This window comes from Onychomys torridus, chromosome 4 (assembly GCF_903995425.1).
Source record: "Onychomys torridus chromosome 4, mOncTor1.1, whole genome shotgun sequence".
Lineage (NCBI taxonomy): Eukaryota > Metazoa > Chordata > Mammalia > Rodentia > Cricetidae > Onychomys > Onychomys torridus.
The window spans coordinates 18,669,748-18,689,690 of record NC_050446.1 but is presented as its reverse complement, the minus strand read 5'-3'; the positions used below and the strand labels follow the sequence as shown (position 1 = coordinate 18,689,690).

Genomic DNA, 19,943 nt, shown 5'->3' with positions numbered 1-19,943 from the left:
CCTTTAAAGTCAATAACTATTATAGGCCATTCTTTGGGTAGCAGAGAAGGCAAGGGCATCCCAGTCTGTAGGGAGCCCATTGGCTGAATTACTTTATTAATAGCTCTCAGATCTGTCAGCATTCTCCAATTACCAGACTTTTTTTTTTTAATAACAAATACAGGAGAATTCCAAGGGCTGGTAGATTCTTCAATGTGTTGAGCATTTAACTGCGCCTGAACCAGCTGTTCTAAAGCTTGTAGCTTCTCTTTTGTCAAAGGCCACTGTCTAACCCAGACAGGTTTATTAGTTAGCCATTTTAAAGGTAAGGCAGTTGGTACTTCTGAGAGTTCAACAGCAGTTGTACTCTGTTTGTGTAGAGCAAGAATGGTTGGTGACTGTTTTTTATAGCATGTTATGATATTATTCCTAGAAACATGCATTGGCCTGTATTCCTTTTCTGAGAGTGTAGGAATTTTAATCTGGGTATTCCACTGTTGTAACAGATCTCAGCCCCATATAGTTACTGCTACATTTGCTACATATGGTTTCAGCCTTCCTCTCTGTCCTTCTGGCCCTATGCATTCAACCCATCTCGAACTCTTTTTTATCTGAGATAGGGTGCCAATTCCTAAAAGTTGGACATCTACCTCTTGAAGAGGCCAGTTTGGATGCCATGATTTTGGTGTAATTATTGTCACATCCACACCTATGTCTACCAGGCCCTCCAGAACCAAGCTATTAATTCGAATTCTAAGCTTTTGTCTTTGTTCATTTATGGAAGTCTGCCAAAATATTTGTTTTATTGTGTTCTTTGTAAACTGTGATTCATCTACCAGAGCTGTTTTATCATCCATTGCAGTATCAGTTTTTACTTTAGGCATTGGTTTATTCAGTTGTCCTGGAGAGGAATGTCTTCCACAGTGGCTGGGAATGTTCTTACCACATTGGATTTGGGGGCATGCAAGAGGCCCCCTGAGGTGTTTACCAACAGTAAAGGGTTGCCTCATATATCTATTTTTGATCTGCACTCACTGGTCCAATGTCGGCCTTTGCCACATCTTCTACATAATCCAGGAGGTTGTTGGGGTCTCCTATTTAGGCTATTCCTAGAAGGAGTATTAATTCTAGGATTACCCCCTGTACAGTTTTTACTTATATGACCTGGTGTACCACATTTAATACATTTGGTACCACAAGGCCTTCTTTCACCTCTGGGATTTGTCTCTCCTATCCAAGCCTCATTACTGTAGTTAAGAAATTCAACACCATTAGTATACTGAATCCATTCTTCCAAAGGAGCTGATCTGATCTTTAATGGTGTAAGTATTCTTTTGCATTCTGCATTTGCATTGTTGAATGCCAAGGACTCAGTTAATACTTTTCTTAATTCTTTATCTGATACAGCTTTTGTTATAGCTGTGTTCAGCCTTTGTAAAAAATCAGTGAAGGGTTTCGTGCGGTCTCTGAAATATCTTTGTGTATACCTCAGTTGCTTTTCCAGGTTCTGGAATTTTTCCCCAAGCATTTAGAGCTGCTGTACGGCATAGGGATATTGTATGCTCATCATAAATGGCTTGTACATTCCTGTCAGTGAAACATCCCTCACCAAGCATTTGATCTTGGGAGATCTCAAAACCTCTGAGTTTACCTTGTTGTTCTAAATTTCTTGCCTCTTCTCTCAACCAGCTTTTCCACTGTAACTGCTGGCTATATTCTAGAACAGCTGAAATTAGCTGATGCCAGTCATCTGGAATGATTCTATGTGAGGTAGACCACAAATTTAACATCTGTTTTACATATGTGGAGTGTATTGTGTTTCCTGAAATATTGTGTGTTCCCAGAAATAAACATATCTGGGGTCAGAGAACAGACAGCCACTAGAACAGAGCCAGAAATGCTGGGTTTCTGGGATTAAAGGCATGGGTCACCATGCTTAGCTGTTTCTAAAGTGGCCTTGATCACAGAGATCCACCTGGCTCTGCTTCCCAAGTGCTGGGATTAAAGGCATGCACCACCAAAGCCCAACTTCTGCTATGGCTTGCTCTGACCCATTTTCTAGCCAAACTCTATGGGAAAAAAACTCAACCCTACTACAGATAACTGAAGGCACCTGAGGACTCTGGTAACTGAAAGCCAAAGAGGTTTCATTCTCAAGAGAAGACCACACTAATTGGTTGTCCACTGCCAAACAATTAGTCCTAAAAACATACAAGCAAGTAACATTACATGAACGCAAAAGTTATTTTTTAAGAATATGTATATAAATATAAATACATATTTGCATACAACAACGATTAGTGGAAAAAGAGATCGTGAGTTATAATGGAGTGAAGAAGTATATGGAGGAAGGTTTTGAGGAAGGAAAGGGAAAGGAGAAATGGAAATGAAGTACAATCTCAAAAACTTGAAAAATAGAGTTTTCTGCATTCTTATTATGGCTAAAACATGCAATATAGAATGTAATTCATTTTTAAATTAATAACCATTGAATATATAAACCATAATTTTTTTCTTGTAGGCTTTTGGAGAGTGTCTTAGGATTGCTATTGCCCACTAACCCAGGGATGGCCCATCCACAATGGTTGATCCATCCCTCAACCATCACTAACTAAGGAAATGCCCTACAGGCTTGCCTATAGCCAGCTCTTATGGAGGCATTTGCTCAACTGAGGCTCTCTGCTCTCTAATGACCTTAGCTTGCAGCATATTGGCATAAAAATAGCCAGCACAGAGAGGTACTTCATATATGTCAGAATTTTAAAGATTGTCATGTAGTTGATACTACTAGAAGCTCTCTATTAATGTCTTGGTTGGATAAAATCTATTTATCTTTCAATGAAGCAACTAATATTGTCAAGAACATCCCACTTTAAAGAGTATAAGTCAGATGACCAGAGTTTATAGATGAAGAGATAACAATAACAGTAGCAAAAGATATCCAAACGTTTTTGTTTGTATTTCTCACTGGGAAAAAGATCAAACATGCTCTATCTTTGAAACATTACCAGCCTCTCAGAATATTCTCTTTCATATCCCGAGTCAAATGACTTTATGTCACATAGTTGTTGCACACCTACAGAACCAGTTTGTGAGTTTAGATCTCAGCCTCACCACTGAACTCCCTGACCATTATTTGACTCCTCCCTAAATTGGAGAAAAGAAATTCACACAGTCATTTGGTGCTTGTGGTTCTCTAGTTAAAATATGCCCCTCTGAAAATGCTAATCACATATGGTAACTGTGTATATCACAGCACTTTCAAGAGAATTAAAATTACTGCACACATCTGACACCTTACAGTGTCTAAAGCTTTGTCAAAATTACTTTTCAACATGATATTGAGAAACTGATTACTTCTTGTAGACATATGAAGAAAATTTGCTATTATTAAATAATACAGAACAATTCATTATCAGCTCTGGGGTATTACCAATGTGATGTGTCACAAACTTCTCTCATTTAACATTCCAAACTCATTATGATCCAGACTTGGTTAAGATTTCATTTGTAACTTCTAATGTGGAAGAGAAATGTCAAATATTGTTGCTTTAATCATTTATAATTGAGTGTTAATTTTAGTCATTTTTAATTAAGAATTAATTTTAGAATCATTAGATAACTTTGTCACCTACATCTTTGGCAAGGTTGTATTTTGCTGGCTCTTATGGAGCTCCTAATATGACAAATACTAAGCCATTAATCAGCTACAGCAGCTGAAGCTGCAGGAATGCTATCTATGTCTTGGAAGTTCTATGCAATAATAGCTGGTACTGGTTCCTGTCTGTGTACCACAACGATAGATACTTGAAATTATAGCCAATTGAGAAAAGAATTTGAATTCTTAAAAAAAAAAAAAAAAAAGACTATGGAGTGGCAAAATATGCTTTGGGGCTAAGTCTGTATCATGAAAGCCATTTGCTTGTTGAATAGATTATACAAGCTTGTAATGTCCATGAAGCCTAGGTTAGATAGATTGGACAAAAACCTCAAAATACATTAGGAATGGATTTGGAATCCAGGTCTACCTTTCAAATACAACATTGCATGGAAACTTGATATTATCAATATGATCATTAACATTGACAAAACCATGAAAAAATGGGCTATTGATGGTGTTATTGATTTCCTGTCACACTGGGGCTCTCATTCAAATTCTTGGTAACAGCAAGTTTTCCCCAACTTTCTCTCAGCATACCAGTTTTTATCTCTGTTACTAGAGCATTAGTTCCATCTCAACCAAGACTGATATTTTGAAGTTCAGATCCTGGGGTTAGCCACACTTATATACAGATAATGTGTCCACATTATATGGCAATCCTACAAATTTTTATTTCTTGAAAATTTAAATTTATTGCATTTAATTTTTTGTCTAAGGCCACTAATAAAATAAGCTGTCTATGAATCATATCCTAATATTATTTCCTATTTCTTCACAATACTTGTCTTATATTTATTCATCTGGCTATTTTCTTGACCAGGAGATTTTAGATTAAGGAAAATCCCAAATCATGTTGTGTCTTTTTATTTCATATTAAAAGGATTTTCATTGAGGATAGTGAAGATAAGACAGGGTTTGTTGTTATTCATCTATTTCCCAGGTATCAAGTTATTGTAATTGTTTAAATATCTGAGACAAGTAAAAACAATTATCTTTGGGTTTACAGAGTAATTTTTTTGAATAGAATACATGTTTAACACTATTTCCCATTTCTTGGACTTGCTTGGAGAATTTGTAAATAGTGTTCTAAAATTTTCAAAAGATTTAAGTTGATATGGCATGCCTCAAAAACAAATGAACACATTTAGGGAACAGTAAACATGCTTACATATCTATATCAATCTATTGATATAACTATAGTTCAAAATAGGTAATCCATTGTAGAACTTATGACACCTAAATGAACAGTGATATGATATTCATTTATGTACACATATAGATAGACAGACAGATATAGGATAGATTGTTAAAAAGTAGTCATGTAGGTATATATTTTTACTTTATATCCTTCTACCTTGATGTGAAGATCAAAAATAACACATCTTAATATTAACTAAATGCATCAATGTAACAATGTACAACAAAAAAATGAACAATTGAACAGTAATCCTATTTTGTTTCCAAAGACTATATTTCTGGTATGATGAATATTTTTTGTGCAACACAGTTAATAACTGTTCTCATAAGGACATTGGCATTGAAGTATGCTAACTAGGAATCAGCTCTGTAATGAGCAGCACACTGGTGTAGGTAATCTGCCAAACATACTGGTTCTTTCATACCAACAAAACCAGAAATTTTATTCAAAAATTAATGCTGATTTTCTTTTTATATGTACAATCTTGAGGAAGTTCCTTGATTGAAAAAGACTATTTTTCAAAGTTGCTCACAAAGCTGCTAGTTTCAACTAATATATTGGCAGCAACAATCTTGGCTTATTTATAAGACATTGGCTGCCAGAGAGTATAGCTTTTCACAGTGGGTCTGAATTTATCTCAATTCCGTTTAAAATACCTGCCATCATCACCCCTTAAATAAATGACTAAGCTGGAGAGAAAGTATAGATTACTAAGAATGACACAAAAAAATATAGATTCATGGAAAGGATAGGCAAAAATCTGCTAGATTTATAGTACACAATGTGTCATTTCATGGTCTACTCTGGGGAGTCAATCCTATTAAATTACTGTTCAGATGTCTTACCTGTCTTCTCCCAGATATATATGTATATATTCTGGACAACAAAATGTATGGATCCTATCTTTCTTTACTTATTTATATCATATACTTGGACACAACTAGTAACTCTCCCAAAGAAGGTGCTATCAGTTATAATAAAGGTCATGTCTGTTATAGAATATGTGAATATGTAAGTCTTCAACTCCAGGAGAGTAAACATGTCATTTCCTGGCAATGCAAAGATGCATTTCTAAAAGTGCTTTCATGATGAAGATCAGTGACCTCTGTCCTACATTCAGCAAAATGACAATCAAAGAGCTAGAATTATAACCTTCATGGATCCAAAATATGCCCAACTAAATTAGAATAACAAATGAAGATTAATGAGAGCAATAAATGGATATTTAAAATTTTCGTTCCCAAACTATGCTTTTTCTCTTGCAGCAATATCATTCAAATTTTTTTCTTGGTTAGTAAGAAAAACTTAACATCTTTCTTGGCTATGCTAAAAAAAATACCTTCATTTTGTGTATTTATCAAATTTCAGCATTCTGTGCAAAACTCACAGAACATTTATCTCACATGGAACTCTCCAGGAGCTTCTTCCTTCTACATCTTTGTTTTATAAGGGAAAAGTTAATGCCTCAAAAAGAAGTGTGTTACCTCAGCATCTTAACAAGAAACTAAAACTCAAAACTGTTAGATTTTAAATTTTAAGGAAATTTAGCTTTACATAGAAATAGAGAAAATGGTTGAGCAAATATTTGTGCCCACCCAACTTCATCTAAATATCACATCTTGTTTTAGCATGGTTTGTTTTTTGTAGTTAATGAACCAATGCTAATAAACTTTTGTTAACAAAAGTCCATGCTTTCCTTAGATTCTTTTAGTTTTTATGCCATATATTTCTGGTACCATTTTTTCCCCCTCTTTGCTGTGGCAGTTTCTCAGATTTTCCATGTATTTCATGATCTATACACAGATGGTTTGAAAAGTATCAAGCTTGTATGTTGAAGAATGTCCTTCAAATATTGTGTCTGACATTTATGCTCAGGATTATCCTGTGCTCATTACAAGCCAAGAGAACCATGACTATAAGGCACTATTTCCTTTATGCCAAGGTCACACATTCATACAAATACAATTTATGACTGTTGGTACTATTCAGTGACATGACTGAGGTGATTATCAAGTCTCCAATGGAAATTTGCTCTTTTGCTACTTTTTATACACTACATTCTGGGATGCAGTCACTATTCAAAACCATAACTTAAATCTACAGGATGACAAATCATGCTCAAGTTCATGAGAGCACACTATTTACATAATTTTCATAGACTTACTCTTAAGAGATTTATCTTGTTGCTCAAATTCATTAATTCATAGTACCATTTAATCTAGCTGTATGTTTATTAGAGCTGTTGTTTATCAAGGTGAGGAATTTTGTTGTGTTCACGGTGATTTTTATATATATATATATATATGTGTGTGTGTGTAAATGAACACATCTGTCCAAACACATGCAAATGGTAGAGGGATCATGTACCCTCTTCTGTCCTTCTTTACCTTATGTGTTTATGGTAGATTATTTCCCTGAACTTGAAATTTCCCTTTTTGGTAAAACTGGATCCCAGATAGCTCCTGAGATCTTACTCTTTTTTTCTGTCAAATACTGGGAGTTATAGGCATGCACTGCCATGACCAACATTTGCATAGGTGCTGGGGATTTGACTCCATGTTTTCTTATTTTACATCCATCTCATGAGTCTCAATAGCATGTTCTGTAATTCCCAAATATTTTCAGGGTTTTTTTTCTGTTACTAATTTCCTCTTTAGTTCCATTTGGAGTGAGAACAAACTTTTCAGTAATCTTTTGATTCCTTGAAATTTGTTCAGTTGTGTGCCATGGCCTGGAATGTGCTCAATTTAAATAAATTTTCCATGTGAACTAAGACAAGTGTGTCTGATGCTCCTATTGCAGTATTCTGTAAATGCCAGTTAGATCAAGCTGATTGATATTGCTTTGTTTGTTTGTTTGTTTGATTTTTAGGGAAATTCTAGGCTTATTGATTTACTTTGTATCAAATACTACAAAAGAGACACTGAAATCTTCAACATACAATAATTTTGTCTGTTTTTCACTGAAGGAGTGAGTCTGTCCTCACATATTTTGTACTTATGTTCTTAGAGGCTAATAATTCAAGATGATGTCTTCCTGGGAACTTGCTTTCTTTATCCATATATATAGTGAGATTGTTAGCCCTAATAATGTTTATTGTTCTAAGATGTGTTTCATCTGAATTAAGTGTTCCAGTTCCCTTAGGGTTACTGCTAGGATATATATTTTCTCCATCTCTTTACCTTAACTTATTTATGTCTGTATATTTAATGTGAGTTTCTTTTTTGCAACATGTGGTAGGGTCATATTATTAAATAATCTTTGAAAAATCTCTGCTTTTTTGTTTACTAACTTTTTTTTTCTTTTCGAGACAGGATTTCTTTATGTGCTTTTAGTGCCTGTCCTGGATCTTGCTATGTAGACCAGGCTGGCCTTGAACTCACACAGATCTGCCTGTCTCTACCTCCTATGTGCTGGGATTAAAGGTGTTTGCTGCTGCCACCCAGCCAATGTAACATTTGTCTTTCTTTTTCAATTTTATTTACATATATTATTTACATTGGTGTTTTGCCATGAGTTTGTTTGTTTGGTTTTTTTTTTTTTTTTTTTTTTTTTTTTTTTTTTGTGTGTGTGTGTGTGTGTGTGTGTGTATGTGTGTGTTCTAGGGTTTTTATTTTCTTTCTATAGACTGATGTACAGATGCAGGAGCAGTAACAGAGGTTGGTTTTGATCAGACACAAGGTCCTGTGACCCCAATAGTCAGATACCTAGAACCCCCACTGTCTGCAGACAGCTCTCTAGACAGCAGTACCACAGCCTCGCTTCCCAGCACCTACTTTCCCACCATTCCTGAACCCCCCCCCCACCTCCCACCAACTGCTCTGAGTTCAGAGCCCAGAGGAGAAGGTTGCCATGAGTTTTGTGTCCCCTGCCTTTGGAGTTATAGACAGTTGTGAGCTGCTATGTGGGTGCTGGGAATTGAATCCTGGTCCTCTGGAAGAGCAGTCAGTGCTCTTAACTACTGAGCCATCTCTCCAGCCCAAGTTTTCTTTCCTTTTTTTGTAAATTATTAAATTCATTTTTACATACCAACCACAGATCCCCCCCTCTCATCCCTCCTCCCACCTCCCCACCTTTCCCTTCTACTTCTCATCTCCTCCTTCAGCTGGGTAAATTCTCCCATGCTGGGGGTGGGAGTGTGTGGAGAGTGTGGGGTGTGGTTGTGAGTGGTGGAGGGGGGCAACTAGCCCCAAGATCAAATGCTTCCCAACTTTATCAGGAGTGAGCAAGGTGTCTGACCTTAGGTAATGGGATCTAAGAAGCCAGCTCATGCACTAGGGGTGATCCTGATCACACTGCCAGTGGCCCCACAGACAGACACAACTACACAACTGTTTTTCATATGTAAAGGGACTAGTCTGGCCCTATGCAGGTTCCCCAGCTGTAGGTCTGAAGTTCCTTTGAAATTGGGTGTGTCTGTAAATTTCCCCATCTTGATTTTGACCCCCTTCCCCTTGCTCAGGTAATCCCTCTTCCCTCTCTTCAACCGGACTCCCAGGAGCTCAGCCTGGTGCATGGTCGTTTATCTCTGCATCTGTTTCCATTAGTTGCTGGATGAAGGCTTCACTGGGATCTCCTCTATTTCCCCTTCCCAAGATGATCTGTCCATCCCTCTTAGGGTCTGCCTTATTTCCCAGCTTCTCTGGAGCTATGGGTTGTAATCTGATTATCCTTTGATTTACATCTAGTATCCACTTATGAGTGAATGCATAACATGCTTGTCTTTCTGAGTCTGGGTTACCTCACTCAGGATGATATTTTCTAGTTTCATCCATTTGCCTGTAAATTTCATGATGTCATTGTTTTTTACAGCTCAATAGTAATCTGTTGTGTATATGTATCACATTTTCTTTATTCATTCTTTGGTTGAGGGGCAACTAGGTTACTTTCAGTTTCTGGCTATTAGGAATAATGCTGCTATGAACATAGTTGAGCAAGTGTCCTTGTGGTATGCTTGAGGATTCCTTGGGTATATGCCCCAAAGTGGTATCACTGGGTCTTGAGGTAGATTGATTCCCCATTTTCTGAGAAAATGTTAAACTAATTTCCCAAGTGGTTGTACAAGTTTGCACTCCCACCAACAGTAGAGGAGTGTTCCCCTTTCTCCACATCCTCTCCAACATAAGCTGTATTCAGTGTTTTCTATCTTAACCATTCTGACAGGAGTCATATTGTATCTTAGAGTCATTTTGATATGCATTTCCCTGATGACTAAAGCTGTTGAGCAATTCCTTAAATGTCTTTTGGCCATTTGGGATTCTTCTGTTGAAAATTCTCTGTTTATATCCATAGACCATTTTTAAATTGGATTGTTTTGTATTTTGCTGTCTAGTTTCTTGAGTTCTTTATAGATTTTGGAGATCAGCCCTCTGTCAGATATGGGATTGGTAAAGATATTTTCTCATTCTGCAGGCTATCCTTTTGTCTTGTTTACTGTGTTCTTTGCTTTATAGAAACTTCTCATTTTCAGGAGGTCCCATTGATTAATTGTTGCTCTCAGTGTCTGTGCGTTATGTTTAGGAAGTGGTCTCCTGTGCCAGTGCTTTCTAGGCCACTTCCTACTTTCTCCTCTGTCAGGTTCAGTGTAGCTGGATTAATGTTAAGGTCTTTGATCTACTTGGACTTGAGTTTTGTGCATGGTGATAGGTGTGGATCTATTTGCAATCATCTATATGTTGACATCCAGTTATGTCAGCACCATTTGTTGAATTTTTTTTCATTGTACAGTTTTGGCTTCTTTTTCAAGTGTTTATAGGTGTGTGGATTAATTTCAGAATCTTCAATTTGATTTTATTGGTCCACATGTCAGTTTTTATGCCAACGCCAAACTGTTTTTATTACGATAGCTCTATAACTGAGCTTGAAGTCAGGGATGGTGATGCCTCCAGAAGTTGCTTTATTTTAAAGAATTGTTTTAGATATCTTATGTTTTCTGTTTTTCTATATGACGTTGAATATTGTTCTTTTGAGATCTGTGAATAATTGTGTTCAAATTTTGATGGGGATTGCATTGAATCTGTAGATTGTTTTTGATAAGATTGCCATTTTTATTATGTTGGGATGCATGAACATGCAAGATCTTTCCATTTTCTGATATCTTCTCCAATTTCTTTCTTCAAGGACTTAACGTTGTTGTCATACAGGTCTTTCACTTGTTCAGTTAGAGTTACCGCAAGGTATTTTATTATTTGTGGCTATTGCAATGGATGATGTTTCTCTGATTCCTTTCTTGGCCTGTTTATCATTTGTCTGTAGGAGGGCTACTGATTTTTTGAGTTAATCTTGTATCCTGCCACATTACAAAACGTGTTTATCTAAAGTTGTAGGAGTTCTCTGGTAGAATTTTTGTGGTCACTTATGTAGACTATCATATCATCTGCAAATAGTGAAAGTTTGACTTCTTCCTTTCCAATTTGGATCCCTTTAATCTCCTTTTTGTCTTATTGCTTTAGCTAGAACTTTGAGTAATATATTGAATAGATATGGGGAGAATAGACAGATTTGTCTTGTTCCTTATTTTAGTGGAATCTACATTTAATTTGATTTTGGCTGTCGGCTTGCTGTAAATTGCCTATATTATGTTTAGGTATGTTCCTTGTATTTCTGATCTCTCCAGGACCTTTATCATAAAGGGGTGTTGGATTTTGTCAAAGGCTTTTTTAGCATCTAATGAGATGATCATGTGTTTTTGTTCCAGTTTTTTTATATGATGGATTACAATGACAGGTTTTTATATGTTGAACCATCTGTGAATCTTTGGGATAAAGCCTACTTGATCATGGTGTATGATTTTTTTTTTTTTTTTATGTGTTCTTGTGTTTAGTTTGCCAGTATTTTTCCATCAATGTTCACAAAGGAGATTGGTCTTTAACTCTTTTTCTTTGTTGCATCTTTGTGTGGTTTGGGTATCAGGGTAATTGTAACCTTGTAGAAAGAGTTTGACAATGTTTTTTCTGTTTATATTGTATGGAACAATTTGACGAGTACTGGTATTCACTCTTCTTTGAAATTCTGTTGAAATCATCTGGCCCCGGACTCTTTTTTTTTTTTTTTTGGTTGGGAGATTTTTACTGCTTCTATTTCCATAGAAGTTATAGGTCTATTTAAATTATTTATCTTGGTCTTGATTTAATATGGTACCTATCCAATAAATTGTCCTTTTTTTTTTTCTTTTTTCTTTTTGATTTTCCAATTTGGATTTCCTCATTGTCACTTGTTATGTCTCTCTTTCATTTCTGATTTTGTTAATTTGAATGTTCTCTCTCTACCTGTTTGTTAGATTGGATAAGGGTTTGTCTATCTTATTGATTTTCTCAAAGAACCAACTCTTTGTTTCATTGATTCTTTGTATTGTTCTCTTTGTATCTGTTTTATTGATGTCAGCTCTCAATTTGACTATTTCTTGACATATATTCCTCTTGGGTGAGTTTGCTTCTTTTCCTTCTAGAACTTTCAGTTGTTCTGTTAGTTTGATAGTGTAAGATTTCTCCATTTTCTTTATATAGGCATTTAGCACTATGAACTTTCTTCTTAGTGCTGCTTTCATAGTGTCCCCCTGAGTACTGCTATCACTCACTGCATTCACATTGTACATCAGGACATTTAGCTTGTTCACATAGTTATTCTTTGTATTCCTTGAGCTCACATTTTCTCCTCACATCCTAATTCAAATTCTCATGATCATTCTCAGTCTTTCGATATCTGATTTCTTTTTAAATGGCACAGGTAAGTAGAATCATGTTTATCATGGTTTTTTTTGTTTGTTTGTTTGTTTGTTTGTTTTTCTTAAGACATGGTCTTATTCTTTAGAGCTCAGGCAGGCTCAACTCAAACTATGTGCCCAGGGTGACCTTGAAATTGCAGTGATATTTCCATCCTCCTCATTTCTAGAGCTGGAGTTGTAAATGTAATTCCACTTTCATTGTTTTCATCTTAATTTTTTTATTATTGTTAAATAACTATTTTTTGTTACCTCATTTGCTTTTCTGGCTATTTACATAGTGGAACTAAAACTGAAAGTCTGGCTTTTTCCTCTTAATTATAAGTCCTCATTTTGTGGTTCATAAAATTTATTATACACTAGGGACATCTAACTAACCTGTTAAAACTCCAACTGTTGGGTACTGTGATGGATGGCTATTATTGGTTGTCAACTGGACTACATCTGGAATGAACTACAGTCCAGAAATGGAGGGAACATCTGTGAGAGATTTCTTGCTTGGTTTGAAGTAGGTGAATCCACTTCTACTCCAGACTTTTGAGGGAGAAAGACATACATCTTTGGTCTGGATCTTGAGCCTGAAGGATCCAAGCCTTTTATCTACATCTTGAGCAGGGAAGGATCACCTTCAATCTGGACCTTATCTTCTGCTGGAAGTCTGAGTATGTGGTCAGTTTTGAGAAAGTTCCATGAGGTGCTGAGAAAAAGGTATAATTTTGTGTGTGTATAATTAGGTGAAATGTTATGTTAGATTTATTTGTTTTATTATGTAACTTATGTTTAGCTTTTGTGAAGATGACTGGGGCATTGACATCTCCCACTATCAGTGTATTAAGGCCAATACATGATATTGATGTAGCAATGTTGTTTATTTTGTGAATTTGAGTGAACTTTGTTTTTGATGCATAGATGTTAAGAAATACAACATCATCTTGATGGATTTTTCCTTAGATGTGTATGTAATATTCTTTTCCATCTCTTCTGATTAATTTTGATTTGAAGTCTATTTTGTCAGATATTGAAATGGCTACACCAGCTTGGTTCCTAGGTCCAGTTCCTTGGAATATCTTTTTCTGGCCTTTTTCTCTAAAGCGTTATCTGTCTTTGATGTTGAGATATGTTTCTTGGATGCAACAAAAGGTGTGTGTATGTGTGTGTGTCTCATGTATATACACACCAGTTTTTATTTTATTCAAAAAAGTTTTCAAAGCTGTAGATTTTTAAAAATAAATCAAACAGAAGTAAGTCTGTCATAAGGAAACTTAAAAATCTGAACTACCAGAAATTAGTGACACCTGGAATCATCATGAGGTAACTGAGAAGCTGTGGATAAAAGCAACAAGTCTAGAGATGGCAAAGTCAATTAGAAGCTGATTTGCCAAAGAGAACTTTATGCCTTGCTTTCATCCTCTGTGGAATGTGTTCCAAGGATATACTTTTTTAAAAATAAAATACATGTTATATTATTCTGAAACTAGATTTATACATTTTCCCATTTTATGTTTAAAAATATGGTTTCTGATACCTTAAAATCAAATCAGAAGAAAATAATTAGAGATCCTTTTTGAGGTATACATAGTATTCAAGGCTAGTCAGTTTTAGTGTGGGAAGTGCTTAACCTGTCCTCTGAATTAAATGATTCCTTAAAATGAAAGCTTCATGTATGAGCATTATGAAATACAAAACTGATTTAATAACCAAAATCCAGTCTACTTCCAGAGCAATTGTCTCCTTAGGTTCTTTCTTTCTTTTCTGAGTTATTATTTGCCTTATGGCCATATAAGGAACACAGGGGAAGGGTAAAGACTTAATTAAGGCTCTAATGGTGCATTTAGAAGGAAGTGTAAACTAAGCATCTCCTCAGATGCTTTATAGCTCATGAGCCATCATCCTCTCCTTAGGTGCCCAGTCCTGACCACCTGTTATTTGTTATCTTAATGTTGTCAAAAGCAGCAGACAGAGATCATTTAGGTCTCAATGCTTGGAACACTGAAGCAATTTACATGCATTTTCCACAAAGGTAAATAGTGAAAGCTAAATATGATGGAAAAAGAAACTCAGACAGATGTTCAATGGAGATATGTTATTAAACCAACACTGAAGTTGTGATATGAGAACTTTGTTTACACATATTTTATGGCGTCCATTTTGTTTCAGTGTTTGAAGACAATAACATTAAAACTAACATTATTGACCAGTATTAGCTATGCATCTTGAGTTAATAGTTGTCCTGGACATGATACAGAATGTTTGACGTAAAATGTTTTTCAATGTTAAACCAGTCTTAGTTTGAAAATGTAAAATTGGGTCGTGATAACTAATGCAACAAACGCATTTCATTGAACTAGATGAGGTAAAAATGCTTAAGGAAAAGCAGGGATTCGAAGGTTTTATTGAGTTATGGACATTTGATGCTGTGCTCCCCTACATGATTTCTTCTGGGTACTGAATAACACTGAATTCCTAATATGATTTTTTTCAATTATTGATTTGTTGCTTGTCTGTACTGGAGGAAAGTCAGATGAAGATCAGCCTGGCAGTATTTATAGGCTGCATCTCATCTGTGGGACGTAATCCATCTTCGTTAAATTCAGTAAAAGTGATAGATGGCACTTGGCAGTGTAATGATGTGATCAGTCTGGCAGTGCCTCTCTAAATCTGGAATGGGTGCTTTCTGCAGTGTAGATATTTAATCAGTTATACACCCCATTACTGATTTAATTCAGAATGTCAGTGGCAGGTGAATAATGTGAGTATTTGTATATTAATATCATATTGTATTAATGCTCCCTTCATTTAAGTGTGCTATTCATCTGAAAATCATAAACAGTAGCATCATGGGTAGAATAAATTTAGTGGAGATGTTAAGCATCCAGCACCTTCAATGTCTAAATACATCATGTCAGCAAAAATTTTTTCTTTAGTTTTCTGCCCATGTTCCCATGTCTAGGTGAATTTTATGACAAAATAATTATTTCCTGCAATTCATAAAACAGTTAATATATACTTTAAGGCATATATACTTTAATTGATTAAATGTAAGTGGATTGTTAGAAAAAAAGAGATAGGTTATCAGATTGTATATGTAATGAAGACTGTAAAATGTTTAAAGAAAATGTATTGTTAAACTAATCCTAAGAGGTTGTAAACATTCTTAATGCTTTTGTTTGTTTGTGTTTGTATACTTTGTAGAATACAGTGATTTCACATATGTAAAAAGCAGTGCTACCTTTTGACATATGGTTTTAAAGGCTAAAATTTTTAGTTATTACTTATTTATATGTAACATTTCTCAAGTATACTATATAATCCTTAAAACACAGAAGTATTTGTAATTTAAAATTTTTTATTGTACAAAACTATGTGTCTGCTGTCTTCTGTAGATCTTTATGCAGAGTTGATAAAATTTCAGTGATTGCAGCACTCAGAAACTTAGATTACACACATTTTTAATGAAGTGGAACAGTCTGTCATGTTTGCAGTTCCACGTGTGATCTGAAGAGAAATAAGCTTAATTCCAATGGATGCCTGAACCATGAGTACCAGCAGACTGCTTTTATACTGTCCTTCCCAGACAGCTGTCTGTAGATTATGAGCAGAAAGAAATTATCAATAACAACTAACCATGAAGTGGATTAACCATACCAATATACTTTCCTAAATGTGTTTGAATGTGTTTTTTTATCTTTTGAAAGCTTAATGCCATACACACATTAACATTTTCAAATTTCAGCTGATCCATGTATCTAAAATCTTAGGAAAGGAAGTTATGGATGAGTCCACTGGGGTTGGGGATAATTTTACAAATTTGTAAGAAAGCAGTTTCATGCTTTCTATCATTGTCATCAAAGGGAAAGTTGGAATTTCCCAAATCCTTCTGAGAATCTTCTTGAGGAAGTATGTAGTATGGATTACAAAGATCTGTACATAGTGGTTTTGTGTAAATGTATAAATGACCGTGGTTACAGACAGAGCAATGAAACTTAATCCACTGAACACATTGCTCTGTCTAGCTTCCCCCTCTTAACTAGCTCAATAATTTTCATTTGTCACATGGGCTTTGAATGAGGAGTTTATTCAAACTGTTAATGATACAGGCTATCTTTACTAATATAGTATTCTTTCTGAAGAGTATACCAATATTTTATACAAAGCCTTAATTCATAAACCATAAGTAAATATGATTTACTGTGTGACTATTAGATGTCAAAAACAGAAGAAAACAAGGTATGACAATGAGAGAAAGAAGAGAAATGTGTATAGTCTGGCCACATGAAAATGTGGCAAATTTAAGACCTATAGGAAAAACTAATGATGTCATATCTGTTTGAAACATTTCTTGAAATGAAGACTTCTCATACTCATTTATTTCAAATTTAAATATCTTCTTCATTTTCTCACAGCAGCTTCTATAATCTTTAAAGTGACAGAAGGATGACATGTTACTTTGTCTTACTTAAAATATACTATCAGCATCGTTTTGCTAACAGTTATTTCCATAATGTTTCTTTCCAGTAAACCATAAGCTTTCCATACAAATGTGCTCACTTATCTTCATAGCATCCTTTTTCAGCTGGGGGATGTCGGTCATTGTGTTATTTTATAGATGGTAAATAATGATTCCAGAGACCCCTTTTCGGGCACTTAGTCTGCTGATTGCTCTAACTGTATTAAAGAGATTAGTATTCACTTACACTCTACCTAAGGTATCGAGAGTCACCTGGCTTTAAGTGTCACAAATGTTCAAGAATTGCCTCCATTGTCTGTATTTGCTATTTCTGTGATTAGTTTACTCCTTGTAAAATAAAAAACATATGATTTTGTGTGTGAATTAACACACATATACATATGCAAGTATATATGTAGGTACACCCAAATGGTATACACATATATCATCATAATCTAAATCATTAGCAACAACAGTCTGTCAAACCACAAAAGTGATTTCTGCTTCAGTTTTCAAACGTCAGGTTTTGGACTCAGGGTGTTGAGTATACTGGCAGTGCAGGGTCTGCGGTCATAGGTCAGCACCTAGCCTTCTGTGCCCATTGCCATCAGAATACTAATAAGTGTCTTCAAATAGTATTGTGCAAATAGAAAAGGATTACTTCCCAACTCGAAACATCAAAACCTTTGGCTCTTTTACGTACTATTTTCTTTAAATTCAGTGCTGACACTCTCCCAGCCTACTTACCTTCTCCATCACTTTCAGCTCCCTTCATTAATAAAGAAAGCAATCTTACAACTTTGTTTAGGAAATAAACTGAGTTGAACGGTAGCACAGTTTTGTATGTGGTATTCCCAGGGTTCTGTCTTAAACACTATCAGCTTTGTGTTTCTATTTCTTATTATTTTTTTTGTAACTTGTTTTAGTACAAGAGGACATTTGTGTTCTAGCTTTCTTAATAAGATGCTAAATAGAGAGAGAAATATTATCTCTTTTGATTATGGTGGATTCTTGCAATATTCCTCTTTTATTTACCCCAGCCAACTTGTCTCTCTACTTTGCATTTCACATGTATGAAACAAATATAGCCTTAAAAATAACTGCTTTGTTGGCCCGATTGTCACAGGATGATGGAGAACACCCTGCCTAAACCAAACTGGGATTGCATCAGTGGTGGGAGCTTCAGGCTCTGCCACCAGCTGGAGCGCAGGCTGGGGCCAGGGCCCTCGCAGGGCTATGGAGAAGTAGTCAAGGGGAAGGCAGACTTTAAGGCAAGAGGAAAAAGGAGGCAAAGACACACTATGTCTGAACAGTGATTCAAGCAATGTGGCCACCCAGTGAGAAATGGCTATCAATGAGGTAGGGTTGCAGACTTATGAGATCAAGTGTGACCCAAGCTCCTCAATGTCAACACCAAAAAGCCACTGCCTGTGTCATGGAAGCATCTGAGGCACATGATCAAGGACTACTAGCAAGTGCTGCTGCATGTCAGGCAGTCTATTCATCTCTTTCCCTCCTGGAATGCCAGAGGAGCAGAGAGAAGGGCTTCAGGAAGCATGGATAGACATCATCCTCATCTTGGATTGCCATCATCAGCTCATCTACTACCAGAGCTGTAATGATGTGGTTGTCACTCCTCTACTGGTGGTGGATGAGAAGCTGGCAACATCTCTGGAAGAAACAAATGTCTACCCACTACCTCAGGGATTTCATGGATCCTGCAATGGACTATACCAAGCACATCCTAAGTTATCTGATGCCCATCCTGGACCAAATGAACCCAGAACTCCATGTCTTCAGGCAGAGTGCTGAGGTGGAGATCATCTTTGTCCTCACCTGGCTTAGCACCTGATTTGAGCACTTCCTGTCAGACTTTAGACATATTGTGAGGCTATATGATTTCTTCTGGCCTGCCCCAAGTCCATTTACTTTGCAGCTGTGATCATGCTGTACCAGGAGCAGGAAGTCCTGGACTGTGACTGTGACATGGCCTCTGTCCAGCACCTGTTGTCGCAGATCCCCTGAGACCTGCCCTTTGAGATGCTCATCAGCAGAGCAGGACACCTCTTTTTTCAGTTTCCCCCTTCTGAACTTGCAAGGGAGGCGGCTTGAGGCTCGAACAAAAGACAGCCTGACTAAACCAAGGAACAATGCTTTGTGAAACTGACAGCCATGGGGCTAATGGTGCCATTTGGAACCTTGGCACTGGCAATAGTGGAGTGCCCTGGAGTGCATCCCTAAGCTCCAGCTGCAGCTGTTCCCCTAAACAGAGCTCAAGGAGTTGCTTCCTCACCCAGTGCACCAAGCTCTCCTCATTTCCTGAAAGGCACAAGATTGCTGTGATTAAAGGTCTTCTGTCAGGGGTACTCTGTTCTGCCAGCCTTAGCAGTTTATCTTTTGTCTTTGGTGGCTACTGGCAGAGCTGCTTGACACTAGGCTTAGTGCTCTCTTCTACTCTCCTGTTGGAAGTGACTCTGGAGCACCCATCTACCCAGCTCACTGCTTCAAAGAGAGCTGGGCTCAGAGATGCCCCGATTAGACCACCCTATGTCCCGTGTATCCGAGACAACGCAGGCAGGGGCTGCCTACAAAGTCCAGCCTTGGGATGAGAGCCAGGGGACAGAACTCTAGCCTGGAAGCCATCTGGGCCACTTTTAGAAGTGGCTGTATTAGCTGGTCCGAGTCAGAGACAGACATGAACTGAGTTCTAGTTAAATTGAATAATCCCAGCCTGGAGGATCACATGCAGAGGAATGTTAATGGCCTGGATGATGTTGCCTTTGTCTCACTATTTTTCTACAAGCCACATGACATTACCTATAGAGACATTTTAATACTATCTTTATGATTGTATAGTACACCTAACATAGTAAGCATTCTCACTTTAAAAAAAAAAAATTACCGATGTGTGTGCACAGGTGCCCACAAAAGCCAGGAG

General features: G+C 36.6%; 1 protein-coding gene and 1 pseudogene across 7 annotated transcripts in view; both read left to right on the top strand.

The window, feature by feature from the left end:
• Lrp1b (LDL receptor related protein 1B) overlaps window positions 1–19,943 on the top strand; it is a 1,919,409-nt gene that overhangs the window by 1,494,063 nt on the left and 405,403 nt on the right. The gene's annotated exons all lie outside the window — the stretch shown is intronic.
• On the top strand, window positions 17,139–19,271 carry LOC118581244 (annotated as a pseudogene).